Here is a 19,553-nt window from a genome sequence, read left to right on the forward strand (position 1 = left end):
TAGAACTATCCAAATTGGTCAAACTTTGACTACAAATTAGTAGCAATGTAATCACAAGTCATTTTGAAATTACAGATCACCGAACTGGTCAAGCATTCAATCAAAATTAAGGTTCATCACATAACAAACTATTCCAAGGTTACAGATCATTGAATTGGTCAACCCTTCACTCTTAATCAACTAAAATGTTATTACAATCCATTCTAAGGTTAGAAGTATCCAAAATGGTCATACTTTGACTATGAATTAGCTATAATGTCATCACAAGTCACTTTGAAGCTGTAGAACATCAAACTGGTCAAGCATTTAATTAGAATTAGGTACAATCTTATAACAAACAATTCTGAGGTTACAGATCACTGACTAGCTCAACCCTTCACTCACAATTTGCTCAAATCTCATAACAAGTCATTCTAGAGTTACAAACTACCACATCAGTCAACTCTACAATCATAACCAATTAGAATCTCATAAAAGACTATTCTATGGTTAGAAAGAAAATATAGTCTTAAAATCTAATGATGGATTAAAAAGTTAGGGTCTCTACATCGAGACCAACTTTTTTGTGACTCCATTATAGATCGTTGAATTAATCAACCATTCAACTAGAGCTGGCCAAAATCTCATAGTAGGTCATACCAAGGTTTTAGATCACTGAATCAGCAAACCCTTTTCCTAGAATGAGCTACAATCTCATAACAAGCCATTTAGAGGTTACATATCATCGAATTGGTCAACTCTTCACTCAAAATAAACTAAAATGTTATCAAAACCCACTATGAGCTTAGAAGAATCCAAATTTATCAAACCTTGACTATGAATTGGATACAATCTCATCACAAGTCATTATGATGCAATAGATCATGGAACCAATCAAGTATTCAATAGGAATTAGGTCATATCTCATAACAAATTATTTCAGGGTTACGGATCATCCAATTAGTCAACCCTTTGCTTTGAATCAACTAAAATGTTATTACAAGTCATTTTGAGGTTAGAAGTATCTAAATCAATCAAACTTTGACTATAATAGACTATAATCTCATCACAAGTCATTTTGAAGGTACATATCACCAAACTGGACCAGCATTCAATCTGAATTAGGTCTATCTCATAATAAACTATTCCAAGGTTACAAATCACCAAATTGGTGAACCCTTCACTCTAAATCAATTAAAATATTATTATAAGCCATTCTAAGGTTAGAAATATCCAAATTGATCAAAATTTGACTATGAATTGACTAAAATCTAATCACAAGTCATTTTGAAGTTGCAAATCACTAAACTGATCAAGTGTTCAATCTAAATTATGTCTGATCTCATAAAAAACAATTTCAAAATTATAGATCAGCAAATTGGTCAACCCTTCATTCTAAACACACTAAAATGTTATAACAAGTCATTCTAAGGTTAGAAGTATCTAAACTAGTAAAACTTTGACTATGAATTGGCTAAATCTCATCACAAGTCATTTTGCAACTATAGATCACTAAACTGGTCAAGCATTCAAACAGAATCAGGTTTGATCTCATAACAAACCATTCCAAGTTTATAGATCACTCAATCAGTCAACCTTTCACTTCAAACCAACCAAAACATTATTACAAGTCATTTTGAGGTTATAAGTATCCCAATCCATCAAATTTTGAATGTGAATCAGCTACAATCTCATCACAAGTCATTTTGAAGTAGCAAATTACTGAACCGATCAAGCGTCCAATCAAAATTAGGTCTAATCTCATAACAAACTATTCTGAGGTTACTAATCACCAAATTAGTTAGCTCTTCACCATGAATTAGTTAACTCTACACTCATAACTAGCTAGACTCTCATAGCAAGCCATTCCAAGGTTAGAAAGAAATCATGATCTTAAACTCTGCAATTTTTTTATAGGCTTGTACATAGAGACTCATAAATTTTGAATTAGAACTTGGTTCTTAAATCTGATTGTTGATGTTGAGAAAATTTCACCCCCCAACACCATATCCAAAACTTAGGAAAATCTAACTATGGAATCAAAAGTTAGGGTCTCTACATTAAGACCTATTTTTCTGTGGCTCAATTAAAGATCACCAAACTGATCATAACAAGCCATTCTGAGGTTACATATTATTGAACTAGTCAACCCTTCACTCGACATCAACTAAAATGTTCTTATCTTACAAACCATTCTAAGGTTAGAAGTATCTAATCATTTTGACTATGAATTAGCTACAATCTCATCACAAGTCATTTTGAAGTTGTAAATCATCGAACTAGTCAAGCTTTCAATCAGAATTAGGTATGATCTCATAAAAAATCACTCTGAAGTTATAGAACACCAAATCAGTTAATTCTTCACTCCAAATCAACTAAAATGTTATTACAAGACATTCTGAGGTTAAAAGTATCCAAACCAGTCAAACTTTGACTATGAATCAACTACAATCAAGCAATCAATCAAAATTATGTATGATCTCATAACAAACCATTTTAAGGTTAAAGATCACCAAAAAACTCAACCTTTCACTCATGATTCACTCAAATCTCATAACAAGTTAGTCTAAATTTACAGATTGTTGAATTAGTCAACTCTACAATCATAACCATGTTCACAATATGACCAATAAATTAGATAAGGTAAGTTATATGGTTGTCATTTATGGCAAGATGTTTTTTTTGCAATCTAGTCATGTTTATTTGTGAAGGAAAATTGTTTATGTATTAGACAACATTATTGCAGTATGATAGATTTATTTATAGAAAAATATTCCCTTGGAATATTCTCTTGCATAGTTAACCAAAGATGCATGACATCATATTGATGACATATACCAATGTGCATGTTTGTATGAAAAACTAAGTTTGAGTTATGAAGGAATTAGTGATGTAGTGATGTTACAATGCAAAATAGAGCATATCGACAGAATGTGTTAAACGACTTGATTAATTATTTTAATTATTATTTCTTGGTGAGCCTACTCTAAGGATGTTATGTGAGCTAACTAAAGGAAGATTTTACCAATATGTTTGGTATAAGTAAAGAACTTTATTTACAAAGTTAGTGTGTAGTAATCTGATGATGATGTGTAACCTGTAATTATGAAGTTGATATGATCTTTTGAAATGCGAGTAACAAGTGAATGCAATGTTATGAGTTGTGATGCAAAGCAATACTATGTGAGATATGATGTGAATTGATATGTGTGTAGTCATTCTTTGCATAAAGAATTGAAAATTAGAATATTTGTAAAGTACAACTATACATATACTTATTTCTTGAAGAAATTATTGTATAGTTGCATGCTAGGGTAGTGAGCTCTTCTTGTACACATCTGTATATGATATACCAACTCTTAACAGAGTTGAATCAACTTCTAATAGGGTTGAGGCTTCTAACAAGGCATAGTCTCCTAACAAGACTCAAGACACTATACATGCTCCATAAACTCCTAACAAGGTCAATATCATTATCCCAATACTTTATATAGTGAATCATCTTATGGGTTTCATCCCCATCAGGGTTTTCCCTTGGCCAGGGTTTCCCTAGTTAACAAAATATGGTGTTGTGAGTTCTCCTCTTATATGATTGTTTATTTTGTTATGCAATATTGGTTCTCTCTTTTATGCATTTGGAAAAGTAATTAATAAAAGTTAGTTGTGGGCAAAAAGATTGAAAATACTGATTCACCCCTTCTCTCAGTATTATCTATTTCTAACAATTGGTATCAGAGCCTAGTTATTCAAAAGAGGCTTAACAGCTTGAATAAGATCCCTATGGATAAGGAACACTTGAAGAAGAATCTTGAAGAAGCTCTTGAACAAATTGATCTACTTATAGATCAAAGAGATGGTATTAAAGACACCGATTCAAAACCCTGTGTTAAAGAAAGTTGAGTTAAAGATAGTTGAACTTAAGCTAAGTCTTAAGAAAAAATGAAAGAAAGAATGACTCTAAAATTAAAACTAAAAATGCAGATCTAAGATCCTAGTTAACCAAGGTAACATCTAAATTAGAATCTATCAACTTAGAGGATGCAAAATTAGAGAAATACAACACTATTGTGAAAAGTGTGTTGGTACAAACCAAAAAACAACTTGAGAAATTATTACCAGCAGTGAAAGATTGAAAAACAAATATGTGCACAAAGAGCCAGTTATGACAAGACTGGACTTGGATTCTTTCTTGGATAATCCATCAAGAAATCTATTGAGAGAAAAGAACCTGATACTCCTAAAGTCAATAAGGATCTAAGAAAGACAAATGATACATCTAAAGATAAAGAGAATGTTACTCACTCTGAGAAAGCTAAAGAATCTAATCAAGATCTGGATAACAAAAGAAAAGAATCTCATGTCTGGTGTGATGAACTTGAACACATTGAAGATGATTGCAAAGGTAAGTCTTTCAAACCTATTTCAAAATTTTATTGTCATAATTGTCATGGATATGGTTGTTATGTAGTAGATTTTAAGAAACCTAAATTTGATAGTAATAATGCAAATCATAGGATATATAGGAACACTAACCATGCAGGAAACATAAGAAGATCTCACAACAATGAAAGTGGAGAAAGAAGACAAATTTTTTGTTATAGATGCAACAATCTTGGACACATTGCAAGGAATTACAAAGCAACTGACGAGAACAAGAGTGAACAAAAATGATATGTCAGATATGTAATAATTTTGGACGCACAACAAACTTTTGCAGAATGGATAGAAGAGACCTAAAAAGGAATCTGAATTACAAAAGGAATAATAGAAGAAATGGAGTAGACAAAAGAACTCAAGGAAACATTTATAACTTTGCAAAGGTACCTGAAAGCTCTCGTATAGCTCTAGAAGATGTACCTAACATGACGGTGAAGTCACTTATTGTCTATGACTCATCCTACCAGAATTAAGAATACTTAGTGAAATAGAGCATCAGTTATTGATAACTAATATTAGAAAGAGTATCATAGGTTGCATAGTTAATAGTATAATCTAGATATTGAAAGGAGTCTACAGTGAAGTGTGCATTGCTTAATATGATCAGGAGAAGGATATATAAGAAGAATAATCTTTCTATTATACAAAGACAGTATACTAAACTAGTGGTAGATATGCATTTAATGTAAAGTGATTACAAAAGATTTAAAGGATGCAAAATGATTTGCATACATCATTTGTTTGTGCAAAATCTAAGTGTGAGATCAAAGCAAGATTTCAAGAGTTAAAGAAGTCTACAAGCACACAAAGTCACTAAAAACCCTAATGCGTGAAGATAAGGTATTTTCTAAATTTGTTGAGCATAAGTTTTTAGAAATGGCAAGACAAGAAGTTTTTAATGTGAGCAATAGACCTAGATACACTTTTAAGAAACACCCATTTGTTTCTTTTCTTGATGACCCTATTTGAGCATTTTTGTAAGTTCCAAAAAATGTTCTTCACATCAAGGATATAAGAGGTTATATCCATTGCAAAATTGAAAGCATAGGTGATACAAAGATTCATAAGGAGTTGGAGAAAATGTGTAAAAATGGTTTGTCACTAAAACCTGAATATGAATATCTAGAGCAACTTAACCTAGTTAAGCATATGTTCTACATGAACTTTGACAATCATGAATGGACACGGATAATTCTAAGTAGAGTACATGATAATATTTTATGGCTAGGAGATTCTATCATATGTATTGATAATGACCTAATTCACAAGGTTAGAGGTCTGAGTAATGAAGGAAGTAATCCAGTGAACATTAAGAATGTGCGCAAGATAGTTGAGACAAATCTCAACACATTTTTTAATGTTAGAAACATGAAGGTCAATCGCATTCAAGATGATGGAGTAAGACTGATTTGCAAAATTTTGGGACACAAGTTCAATCATGGATCTAGGATAGATTTAGTCCATGTAGGATTTCTTCATGTAGCCTACCTAGCAGTAAAAGGCAAAGATGCTCATTTATGTGATATTATCCGAACACAGTTGTTGGATAATATATCAAGAATCAAGAAGTCTAGGAGGTCATTCTTTAGGTTTGAATCCCTACTGACACATATTCTTCTACACATCTAAGTAGTTCCCTGGAATCATGAATTGGGATGAAAGCTAGTACACAATCCAAACAATCACTCGCGCATATAGAATAAGACCTAAAGCAATTAGAGACAATGATATTGATAGAGTAATGAAGTCTTTCCAAGCAAAAATGAAGAAAAGGTATAGGATACCTCCCGTGCTAGTAGAAAAATACAAGGATGAATTGTGCTTTATGGTTGAAATAGATTTCACTTATATGGAAGCTATAGTTCCTCGAGTCAAGTTTATTGAACCTATGGGTTATGAAATGAGTGAGGAATTGATTGAATGGTATGCACAAATAATCCTTCACTTAGAAGTTGGTTCTAAATGTCCTATATGGGGGACATATTCTGAGAAAATGAGAGAAGACAAAACAAGTCAGATAATAAAGGACTCCAAGAAGAAGGTGGAAAAGGTGATTGATTATATTTTGAAAGAATCGGGAATGACAAGAAAAGAATTTGATGAGGTGAAAGGGATAGCCATGGAAATGAAGGCCAGTGGTCAATTTGAGCTATTGACCCCTATACCCACTGTAGTGGTAGGACCTACTAAAGAGGTCACAATTTCCCAGACAAGTGCACAAGCACCTACTATGCCATATGCAACAGTTGCACAAAAACCACCACCAAGGAATTCAATAAAGATTGAGGAAGCACCTACACCCAAGAAGTCTACAAGACTTGAAAGGACCAAAACCCTTCCTAAGAAGAGAGACAATTAGACAACAAGTGGTCTAAGCAAGAAGAGAAGAACCTTGCAAATTAGTTCTTTTGAATCTGAAGAAGAAACTAGTGGTAGATTAGTAAAGCCAATTGAACAAGAGGCAAAAACCTCAGCTGAATGAAAAGCATGGAAACCCAAGTAGAGAATCTCAACATGCAAATTATTAACAACAATAATTTTGTGCAATTAAATAAATACTATGATTTGTACAAAAATGTGGATAGAAGACAGCTAGAGAAGCTATAGTTAGAAATATGATTCTTAAAGATAAAAGGTTTGATAATATAAGAGGACAAATACCTGACGACTTGTATAATAGATTGAGAAATAGAAAAAAGTAGAGTAATAGAGGAAGATAAGAAAATAAGAATCAATAAGTGAAAAAGCTATGCATTGTAAATAATGAGGAAGAGATAATAGAAATTCTGAAAGGTATAGCACCTCTATTGAGAAACAAAAGGAGATCTATTCTCCTCATGTGAGAAAATTATGAAGAAATAAATGTTGAAACTAAGAAGGCTATAGTTACATATATGTCTACTATGCTAAAGAAAAGTGCATAGCTAGAGAAGGCAAGCACTATGACAAAGAAGAGTGTGTAGATAGAAAAGACAAGCCCTATGTTAGAAAGGAGTGTAGAGAAGGCAAGCCCTATACCTAAGGAGTTTGAGGAGTGTGTGTAGACAAAGGAAGCAAGTCCTATAATAGGAAGTCCACCTCATAGTTTTGAGCAACCAATAGCAACACCAATTTCTACTGTTCACCAAATATCACCATTGGTAGTGAATCTATGCAAGTAGATAGCATCAATGTGATAGTTGATAGAACTGAGGACAAATTCAAAGATTTTGGTGCCAGCATTGTTGGCAATATTGTGGACTATAGTAGCTCATTTGATGAAGAAGAAGATCAAAAGCCTAAGGAAGAAGATGCACCTATTGAAAAGAAAATTGAATCTAGCATTGAAGTAGCTACTTCAAGTGTGCCCTTGGCAGTAGCAGCAGCAACACCCTATACACCACCTACTCAAGCAACACTAGTCATAGTAGTAGTAGTTCAATTAGATGAAGAAGATGAAGCACAAAATCTCATATCTTCTTTGAATAAATTTATTGAGAAGAAGAAATTAGTCAAGTCCATTGGAAAGACTTTAATTGTTTTGGACAAAATAGAAAAGATAGTAAGACCTATTGACACACCTGTAGATATTCAACAATGTGTAACCATTTTGTGTAAAGCTTTTGATAATGGGTTCTCAACACTTTCTAATGTAGCTTCAATTCAAGCACAAACAAAGCATGATGGTAAACTCCTTAATACCATGTGCACTAATATGAGGAATGATATAGAAACTTTGAATATATGCATTAAGGCATTAAGACAGTGTATACAAGAAGGAAAATGGCTTATGCTAAGTGCAACTTGGCATATACCCATCTTCAAGAATTTGATAATCAAATCAAAGAAAAAGAAACTAAGCTTTAGACATTCACTAACAACTTTCTGAAGCAAAATTAGAAGTTAAGTACCATTGAGCATACAATGCAAACACTTCATAATAGCATAAGGAATACTCAAGTAGAAAAAGAGAAAGTTTTGAAGAGATTCACTCTCTTAAGAGAACACTTATTCCCATAGTTAATAAGTCCACCTCATAGTTTTGAGCAACCAACAACAACACCAATTTCTACTATTCACCAAATATCACCATTGGTAGTGAATCTATGCAAGTAGATAGCACCAATGTGATAGTTGATAGAATTGAGGACCAATTCAAAGATTTTGGTGCCACCATTATTGGCAATACTGTGGACTATAGTAGCTCATCTAATGAAGAAGAAGATCAGGAGCCTAAGGAAGAAGATGCACTTGCTGAAAAGAAAATTGAATCTAGCATTAAAGTAGCTACTTCAAGTGTATCCTTGGTAGTAGTAGCAGCAACACACTACACACCACCTACTCAAGCAACAGTGATCATAGCAACAACAGTTCAATCAAATGAAGAAGATGAAGCACAAAATCTCATATCTTCTTTGAATAAATTTCTTGAGAAGAAGAAATTAGTCAAGTCCATTGAAAAGACTTTGACTTTAGTTGTGGATAGAATAGAAAAGATAGTAAACCCTATTGACACATCTATAGATATTCAACAGTGTGCAACCATTTAGTGTAAAGCTTTTGATAATGAGTTCTCAACACTTTCTTATGTAGCTTCAATTCAAGCACAAACAAAAAGCATGATGGTACACTCCTTAATACCATGTGCACTAATATGAACAATGATATAGAAACTTTGAATATATGCATTAAGGCATTAAGACATTGTATACAAAAAGGAAAATGAATTATGCTAAGTGCAACTTGGCATATATCCATCTTCAAGAATTTGATGATCAAATCAAAGAAAAGGTAATTGAGCTTCAGACATTCATTGACAACTTTCTGAAGCAAAATCAAAAGTTAAGTACCATTGAGCATACAATATAGACACTTCATAATAGCATAAGGAATACTCAAGTAGAAAAAGAGAAAGTTATGAAGATATTCACTCTCTTAAGAGAAAACTTATTTCCATAGTTAATATTGCTAGAGAATCAGTTGGAGGAATGCTTGGCAACAAAGACCTCATATGACAAGTTTGTGGCTATAGACTTGAACGCAACAGAGTTAGCTGCATATGCCTTATGTTTGTTAGATCCCTTAGTGTATCTGATGCACTGAAAGAAAGTTGGAAGAAACACTTTGTGCAATTGAAGACCAACTTCAATGATTGCTTTTCCAAGTTTTGATGCAACTATCAAATTTTGATAGTTTTTTTTTTTTTGTGACACCTTTATCATTGATGTCAAAGGGGGAGAAATATGAAAAATTGTAATAGTAAGGAATTGTAATTGTAAGGGAGAAATAAGGAAACGTATAGTTGATAGTTATATTTTGAAGTATAGTAGTAAGTTTTACTAACTTTTTAATCAGACTTATAAGGGATATAATCTTTTCAAAACATGAATACAATGTTCTACTATGTTATGGTTATCTATTTGGACTAGTATGACAACATATTTGGGACTTAGCCAATTTCTCCAAAATGTTGTCATCAATGCCAAAGGGGGAGAATGTTGGCAATATGACCAATCAATTAGATAAGGTAAGTTAAATGGTTTTCATTTATGGAAACATAATTGTTTTGCAATTTAGTCATTTTTATTTGTGAAGAAAAATTGTCTAAGTATTAGACACACAACAGCATGATAGATGTATTAAGAGTAGAATATTCCATTAGAATATTCTCTTGCACAATTAACTAGAGATGCATGACATCATACTAATGACATATACCAATGTACATGTTTTTACAACCAACTAAGTTTGAGTTATGAAAGAATTAGTGATGCAGTGATGTTATAGTGCAGAATAGAACATATCAGCAAAATGTTTTAAACGATCTGAGTAATTGTTTTAATTATTATTTCTTGGTGAGTTGACTCTAAGAATTTTATATGAGCTAAATAAAGGAAGAGTTTACCAATATGTTTGGTATAAGCAAAGAAATTTATTTTTGAAGTTAGTGTGTAGTAATCTGATGACGATGTTGTTGTAACCTATAATTATGAATTTGATATGATCTTGTGAAATGCAAGTAACAAGTAAATGTGATGTTATGAGTTGTGATGTGAAGCAATACTATGTGAGATATGATGTGAATTGATATGTGTGCATTCATTCTTTGCATGAAGAATTGACAACCAGAAGATTTGTGAAGTACAACAAGCATTTTAGTATTTTATGTATAATTATTTCTTGAAGAACTTATTGTATAGTTCCATGTTAGGGTAGTGGGCTCTTCTTGCACACATTTGTATATGATCTACCAACTCCTAATAGAGTTGAAGCAACTCCTAATAGGGTTGAGGCTTCTAATAAAGCCTCATCTCCTAATAGTGACTCAAGACACTATACATGCTTCATAGACTCCTAATAGGGTCAATATCCTTAACCAGATACTTTATATAGTGAATCATCTTGTGGGTTTCATCCCCATCAGAGATTTCCCTTGGCCACAGTTTCCTTAGTTAACAAAATATGGTGCTATGAGTTCTCCTTTTGTATGGTTGTTTATTTTGTTATGCACTATTGGTTCTCTCTTTTATGCATATCGAAAAGTAATTAATAAAAGTCAGTTGTGGGCAAAAAAATTGAAAATAGTAATTCATCCCTCCTCTTAGTATTATCCATTTCTAAAAAACCAAGTAGAATCTCATAACAAACCCTTCTAAGGTTAGAATGAAAACACGGTCTTAAAATCTAATGGTGGAATCAAAAGTTAGAGTCTTTATACTGAGACCTAATTTTTTGTGACTCCATTATAGATCACTAAAGTAATCAAAATTTCAATCAAAGTAGGCCAAAATTTTGTAGCAAGTCATATCGATGATGTATATCACCAAATTGGGAAACCCTTCGCTCAGAATGAGCTACAATCTCATAACAAGCTATTCAAATGTTATGTATGATCGAATTGGTCAACTCCTCACTCAAAATCACTTAAAATGTTATTACAAGCCATTCTAAGATTAGAAGTATCCAAATTTTTCAAACATTGACTGTGAATTGGCTACAATCTCATTACAAGTCATTTTGAAGTTGCAGACCATTGAACTAGTCAAGCATTTAATCAAAATTAGGTCTGATCTCATAATAAACAATTATGAGGTTACAGATCTCTAAATTGGTCAACCCTTTATTTTGAATCAACTAAAATGTTATTAAGAGCCATTCTAAGGTTAGAAGTATCCAAATTGGAAAAAATTTGACTATGAATTGCTACAATCTAATCACAAGTCATTTTGATGCAATAGATCACCAAATTGGTCAAGTGTTCAATCAAAATTAGGCACAATCTCATAACAAATCATTCTAAGGTTAAATATGACCAAACAACTCAACCCTTCATTGAAAACTCAATTTTGGGCACATTTTTCCCCCCAACAACATATTTGAAACTAAAAAAAATCCAACAGTGGAATACAAAGTTAGGGTCTCTACACTGAGACCCATTTTTCTATGAGTCTATTATATATTGATGAACTCATCAACTGTTCCATCATAGCTGGCCAAAATTTCATAGCAAGTCATCGTAAGGTTACAAATCATTGAATTGGTCAACCCTTCACTCAGAATGAGCTACAAGCTCATAACAAGCCATTCTGAGGTTACATATAATTAAATTGGTCACCCCTTCAATTAGAATCAACTCAAATACTATTACACGCCATTCTGAGGCTAGAAGTATCCGAATCAATTAAATTTTGACTATGAATTGGCTACAATCTCATCACAAGCCATTATGAAGTTGCAGATTGCCAAATTAGTCAAGTGTTCTTTTAGAATTAGGTACGATCTTATAACAAACAATTCCAAGGCTACAAATCACCGAACAACTCAACCTTTTTTCACTCACAATTCACTAAAATCACATAACAAGTAATTCTAGAGTTAAAAATTACTGATTCAGTCAACTCTACACTCATAACCTAGTAGAATCTCATAAATGACCACTCTAAGCTTAGAAAGAAAATATATTCTTAAAATCTAATGGGTGAATCAAAAGTAAGTGTCTCTACATCAAGACCCATTTTTCTTTGACTTCATTATAGATTGTTGAACTTATCAACCATTTAATCAAAGCAAGTCAAAATTTCATAGCAAGTCATACCAAGGTTGCAAATCATCGAATCAGTAAACCCTTCACTTAGAATGAGCTACAATCTCAAAACAAGCCATTCAAATGTTACATATCATCCAATTGGTCAACCCTTCACTCAAAATAAACTAAAAAGTTATTATAAGCCATTCTGAGCTTAGAAGTATCCAAATTGGTCAAACTTTGACTATGAATCAGCTATAGTCTCATCACAAGTAATTTTGAAGTAGCAGATCACTAAACTAATCAATCGTTTAATCAAAATTAGGTCTAATCTCATAACAAATCATTCCAAGGTTACAAATCATCCAATCGGTCAACTGTTCACTCTGAATCAACTAAAATGTTATTACAAGTTATTTTCAGGTTAGAAGTATCTAAACCAGTCAAACTTTGACTATAAATCAACTACAATCTTATCATGAGTCATTTTGAAGATGTAGATCATCGAACTAGTCAAACATTCAATTAAAATTAGATTTGATATCATAACAAACCATTTTGAGGTTATAGATCACCAAATCGGTCAACCCTTTACTCTAAATCAACTAAAATGTTATTACAAGCCATTTTGAGGTTAGAAGTATCCAAAACAATCAAACTTTGACTATGAATTAGCTAAAATTTTATCACAAGTCATTTTGAAGTTGTAGCTCATTGAACTCATAAAGTATTCTATTGGAATTATGTCTAATCTCATAGCAAACCATTCCAAGGTGATAGATTAGCAAATTGGTCAACCCTTCACTCTAAATACACTAAAATGTTATTACAAGTCATTTTGAGGTTAGAAGTATCCAAATTAGTCAAACTACAATTATGAATTGGCTATAATCTCATCACAATTCATTTTAAAGCTATAAATCACCAAACAAGTCAAGCATTCAAATGGAATTAGGTCTGATCTCATAGCAAACCATTCTGAGTTTACAGATCATTGAAATTAGTCAACCCTTCACTCTAAATGAACTAAAATGTTATTACAAGCCATTCTAAGGTCAGACGTACCAAATTGGTCAAACTTTGACTGCAAATTAGCTACAATCTTATCACAAGTCATTTTGAAGCTATAGATTAACAAACTGATCAAGCGTTCAATCAGAATTAGGTCTGGTATCATAACAAACCATTTCAAGGCTATAGATCATTGAATCAATGGAATAAAAAGTTAGGGTATTTACACCAAGACCCATTTTTCTGTGAATCTATCATAGATTGATGAACTCATCAATTGTTCAATCAAAGCTAGCCAAAATTTTATAGCAGGTCATTCTGAGGTTGTAGATCACCAAATCAGTCAACCCTTCACTTAGAATGAGCTAGAATCTCATAACAAGCCATTTCGAGGTTATTACAAGCCATTCCAAGGCTAGAAATATCCAAATCAGTTAAAATTTGACTATGAATTAGCTACAATCTCATCACAAGTGATTTTGAAGTTGAAGCTCATTGAACCGGCCAAGCTTTCAATCATAATTAGGTCTGATCTCATAACAAAGCATTCTGAGTTTATAGATCATTCAATCAGTCAACCCTTCACTTTGAATCAACTAGAATGTTATTACAAGCCATTCTAAGCTTAAAAGTATGCAAATTAGTGAAACTTTGACTATAAAATGGCTACAATCTAATCACAGGTCATTTTGAAGCTACAAATCACAAAACCAGTCAAGAGTTTAATAAGAATTATTTCTGATCTTATAACAAACCATTATGAGGATACAAATCATCAAACTGGTCAACCCTTCACTCTAAATCAACTAAAATATTTCCACAAGCCATTTTAAGAATAGAAGTATCCAAATCTATCAAACTTTGACTATGAATAAGCTACAATCTCATTACAAATCATTTTGAAGCTATAGATCACTGAATTGGTCAAGCATTCAATCAGAATTAGGTATAATCTCATAACAAACCATTATCAAGTTATAGATAATTGAAATCGTTAAGTGTTCAATTGGAATAAGGTACGATCTCATAAAAAAATTACTTTGAGGTTATAGATCACTAAATTAGTCAACCCTTCATTCAGAATGAGCTATAATCTCATAACAAGCCATTCTAAGGTTACATATCATTGAATTGGTCAACCCTATATTTAGAATCGTCTAAAATGTTATTACAAGTCATTCTGAGGTTAGAAATATCCAAATTAGTCAAACTTTCACTCGAAATCGGCTACAATCTAATCACAAGTCATTTTGAAGTTACAAATCACCGAGCCGGTCAAGCGTTCAATCAAAAATAGGTCTGATCTTATAACAAATCATTCAAAGCTTATTGATCACAAAATTGGTCAACCATTCACTTTGAATCAACTAAAATGTGATTAGAAGACATTTTGAGGTTATAAGTATCCAAATCAGTCAAACTTTGACTATGAATCAGCTACAATTTTATCACAAGTAATTTTGAAATTGCACATCACCAAACTAGTCAAAAGTTCAATCAAAACTAGGTGTGATCTTATAACAAACCATTCTAAGGTTAGAAATCACTAAATTGGTCAACCCTTTTCTCTAAATCAACTAATATGTTATTACAAGTCATTCTAAGGTTGGATCTAAATAAATCAAACTTTGACTATGAATCAACTACAATCTCATCACAAGTCATTTTGAAGATGCAGATCACCAAACCGATCAAGCATTCAATCTGATTCAGGTACAATCTCATAACAAACCATTCTAAGGTTATAGATCACCAAACTAGTCAAATGTTCAATCAAAATTAGGTACAATCTCATAAAAAGCCACTCTGAGGTTACATATCACTAAATAACTCAACTATTCTTCACTCACAATTCACTCAAATCTCACAACAAGTCATTCTAGAGTTACAAATCATTGAATTAGTTAACTCCACTTATAACCAGCTAGAATCTCATAACAGACCATTCTAAGGTTAGAATAAAACATGATCTTAAACTCTACCATTTTTTGTATAGACTTGTATATGGAGACTCATAAATCTTGAATTAGAACTTGCTTCTTAAATATGATCATTGATTTAAACCGTTTATTAGAGCCAACCAAAATTTCATCAAATGTAATTCTAAGGTTGCAGATCATCGAATCAGTCAAACTTTGATTATGAATTAGCTACAATCTCATCACAAGTCATTGATTTCAACCATTTATCAAAGCTGACCAAGATTTCATCGAAAGTAATTCTGAAGTTGCAGATCATTCTACCAGTCAAGAGTTTAATCTTAATTAGTTTTGATCTTATAACAAACCAATCTGAGCTTACAGATCACCAAATCAGTCAACCCTTTACTCTAAATCAACTAAAATGTTATTACAAGCTATTAAACGGTTAGAACTATCCAAATTAGTCAAAATTTGATTATGAATCAGCTACAATCTGATCATAAGTCATTTTGAAGCTACAAATCATTGAATTGGTCAAGAGTTCAATCAAAATTAGGTATGATCTTATAACAAACAATTTCATGGTTAGAGATCACTAAACAACTCAACCCTTCAATCACAATTTTCTCAAATCTCATAACAAGTCATTCTAGAGTTAAAAATTACTAAATCAATCCACTTTACACTCATAACCAAGTAGAATCTCATAAAAGACCATTCTAAGGTTAGAAAGAAAATAAGGTCTTAAAATCTAATGGTGGAATGAAAAGTTAGGGTCTCTACACCAAGACCCATTTTTGTGTAACTCCATTATAGATCACTAAACTGATGATTCATTCAATTAGAGCTGGGCAAAATTTCATTGTAGGTCATTCCAAGGTTGCAGATCACTAAATGAGTAAACCCTATGCTTAGAATGAGCTACAATCTCATGACAAGCCATTTAGAGGTTACATATTGTCGAATCAATCAACTCTTCACTCAAAATCAACTAAAATATTATTACAAATCATTTTGAGCTTAGAAGTATCCAAATTAGTCAAACTTTGACTATGAATTGGTTACAATCTCATCATAAGTCATTTTGAAGTAATAGATCACTGAATCGATCAAGTGTTTAATCAAAATTAGGTCTCATCTTATAACAAACCATTATGAGGTTACAAATCACCAAATAGGTCAACCTGTCACTTTGAATCAACTAAAATGTTATTGAAATCTATTCTAAGGCTAGAAGTATCCAAATCAGTCAAACTTTAACTAGGAATCAACTACAATCTTATCACAAGTCATTTTGAAGTTGCACATCACATGATCGGTCAAGAGTTCACTTAGAATTAGGTTTGATCTTATAACAAACCATTCTAAGGTTACATCAAATTAGTTGACCCTTTTCTCTGAATCAATTAATATAATATTACAAGCCATTTTGAGGTTAGAAGCATCCAAATCAGTCAAAATTTGACTATGAATAGACTTCAATCTCATCACAAGTTATTTTGAAGCTACATATCACCAAACTTGCCAGGCATTCAATTAGATTTAGGTATGATCTCATATCATACCATTTTGAGGTTATAGACCATCAAATCGATGAGATGTTCAATCAAAATTAGGTACAATCTCATAAAAAACTACTTTGAGGTTACAAATCACTGAACATCTCAACCCTTCTTCACTCAAAATCTCATAACAGGTCATTCAAAGGTTAGAAAGAAAACACGGTCTTAAAGTCTTCTATTTTTTTATACATTTGTATATGGAGACTCATAAATTTTGAATTAGAACTTGGTTCTTAAATTTGAATTGGCTACAATCTCATCACAAGTCATTTTGAAGCTATAGATAACTGAATTAGTCAAGCATTCAATTAGAATTAGGTTTGATCTTATAAACGATTTAGAGCTTGTAGATCACTGAATCGATCAACTGCTGCTTTAAATCAACTAAAATATTATTACAAGTTATTTTGAGGTTAGAACTATCCAAATTGGTCAAAATTTGACCATGAATTGGCTACAATTACACAAGTCATTTTGAAGCTGCAGATCACTGAACTGGTTAAGCGTTCAGTCAAATTTAAGTTTAATCACATAAGAAACCATTCTAAGGTTACATATCACCAAATTGATCAACCCTTCACTCCAAATCAATTAAAATGTTATTACAAGTCATTCTAAGGTTAGAAGTATCCAAATTGGTCATACTTTATTCTATGAATTGGCTATAATCTCATCACAAGTCATTTTGAAGCTATAGATAATAGAATCGATCAAGGGTTCAATCAAAATTAGGTATAATCTTATAAAAAACAATTATGAGGTTAAAAATCATCAAAATTTTAAAAATAATAGTCCACCAAGATAATTAGGGGGGGATGGGGGTTGAATAAGTTATTCTATAATTAAAGCATTTATCCTATTTATACAAACTTAACCATTCAGCCAAGACAAACAATAACCATAAAGATGCACATAAAAAATTACACCATATGTGTTGACAAGGGAAACCCTTGATTAGAGGGAAAACTCTGGTGGGAATGATGCCACAAGATGATGTACTAATATGAATGTTCCTTGTTAGAGGGACTCTGCTAGGATTGTATTACAACATTTAGTAGAAAAGAGTCCCTCTTAGGAGACTTTGAATCCTTGTTAGGAGATCCCAACCCTTTTAGGAGCTGTGGAAAGTAGTTGAATGCACTGTCCAAATAGCTTCAGGACTAGATTAATGAACCCACTATCTAATTGACCTCAGTAGTATTCCTTTCAAAATAATAGATGTGAAATAAGCTTTCAATTCTTCCTTTATCTAGTATATCAAACTTCTCCTTCAAACCATGTGAACTCTATACTTAGCAACAATAACTCTTAATGTCACTTACACTCATTAGTAAGTTACTCTACTCTATTACTCAATAATTTACAAGTCTTATCCACACTCACAATATTTTAGACATGGAAAATATCTTTCCTTTATACCATGCATAATAATAAATCTTTGAGTTGGCTTCCCACTTAATTATAATACATTAATTAAATGAATACACATTTAATTAATGCTGTCAGCTCACAGTTATAAACAAACTTTCACATGTGTGACTTCCATACATGATCACTCTCTGACATCATCAACAGTTAGTATACTATCTCTAGTTAACTGCACAAGCTTTCACTACTTTTCTAATGAACAATAGCAATCACACAATAGGAACTACCTTTCTAATACTCTTTTTCCATACAGTTCTCTATAGATCAACCATATCTTCTATACATTGGCAAATTAGGTTCTATGCACTTACCCTTGCAACATAGACATATTGTAACATGTGCTGGTAACTATGCATAGATAGGTAAGTAATATATTGTTCTTAATATACAAAATCATAGTTTGCTGCTCTATTGATCTTTACAAATTTATTACTATGTTGTCATCAATGACAAATATAGTCATCATATCAATGTTCTATAATGCTCCCCAATAGCATCATCATTCATGCTAACAATCTCCTCCTTTGGCATTGATGACAACATAGATAAAAAAATCTAAGTTCCAAGTATACCAAGTATACATCTTTATTATCATGTTCCAAATTGAACTATATAGTATGTTTTTCATGTCACTCTCTCTGCCATTGACATCGATGTCAAAGATGATACATTAATTTATTAGCATGACCATAAGCCAATCTATTGCTTCACAAATTTTGCATATAAATCCAAAAACCAATCAAGTGTCTAAAGACACTATTGCATACCAATTACCAATTAACAAGATTCCTTTATTGACTTTTGTTCATCATAGATACTCCTCCATTGAGGAAGCATTAGCATTCAGTATAGTCTATCAATGGTGCTTTGTTCCCTATACTGATGCACTTTTGCATCTTCTATTCTAAAGTAGGTAGGGGCATAACCCCAAGCATACCTCTTAGGTACTCAAATATATCCTTTGGTAAAAATTTTGTGAAAATGTTTGCAATCCATTCGTTAGTGTTAATGTACTCCAGTCTGATACTGCAACTTTCTCTTTCAACACATGATACTTTATAGAGATGTGCTTAATCTTAGAATGAAAAATAGGATACTATGCTTGTGCTATCACAATAACTAATAATAGGTTCTTTGAATGTAATTCCAATATCCTTCATTATCTGTTTCATCCATATAACTTGATTACAATTGGTTGCTCTGCCTATG

This window comes from Cupressus sempervirens, chromosome 10 (genome assembly GCF_028749045.1).
Source record: "Cupressus sempervirens isolate cs-2001-9-10 chromosome 10, ASM2874904v1, whole genome shotgun sequence".
Classification (NCBI taxonomy): Eukaryota; Viridiplantae; Streptophyta; class Pinopsida; order Cupressales; family Cupressaceae; genus Cupressus; species Cupressus sempervirens.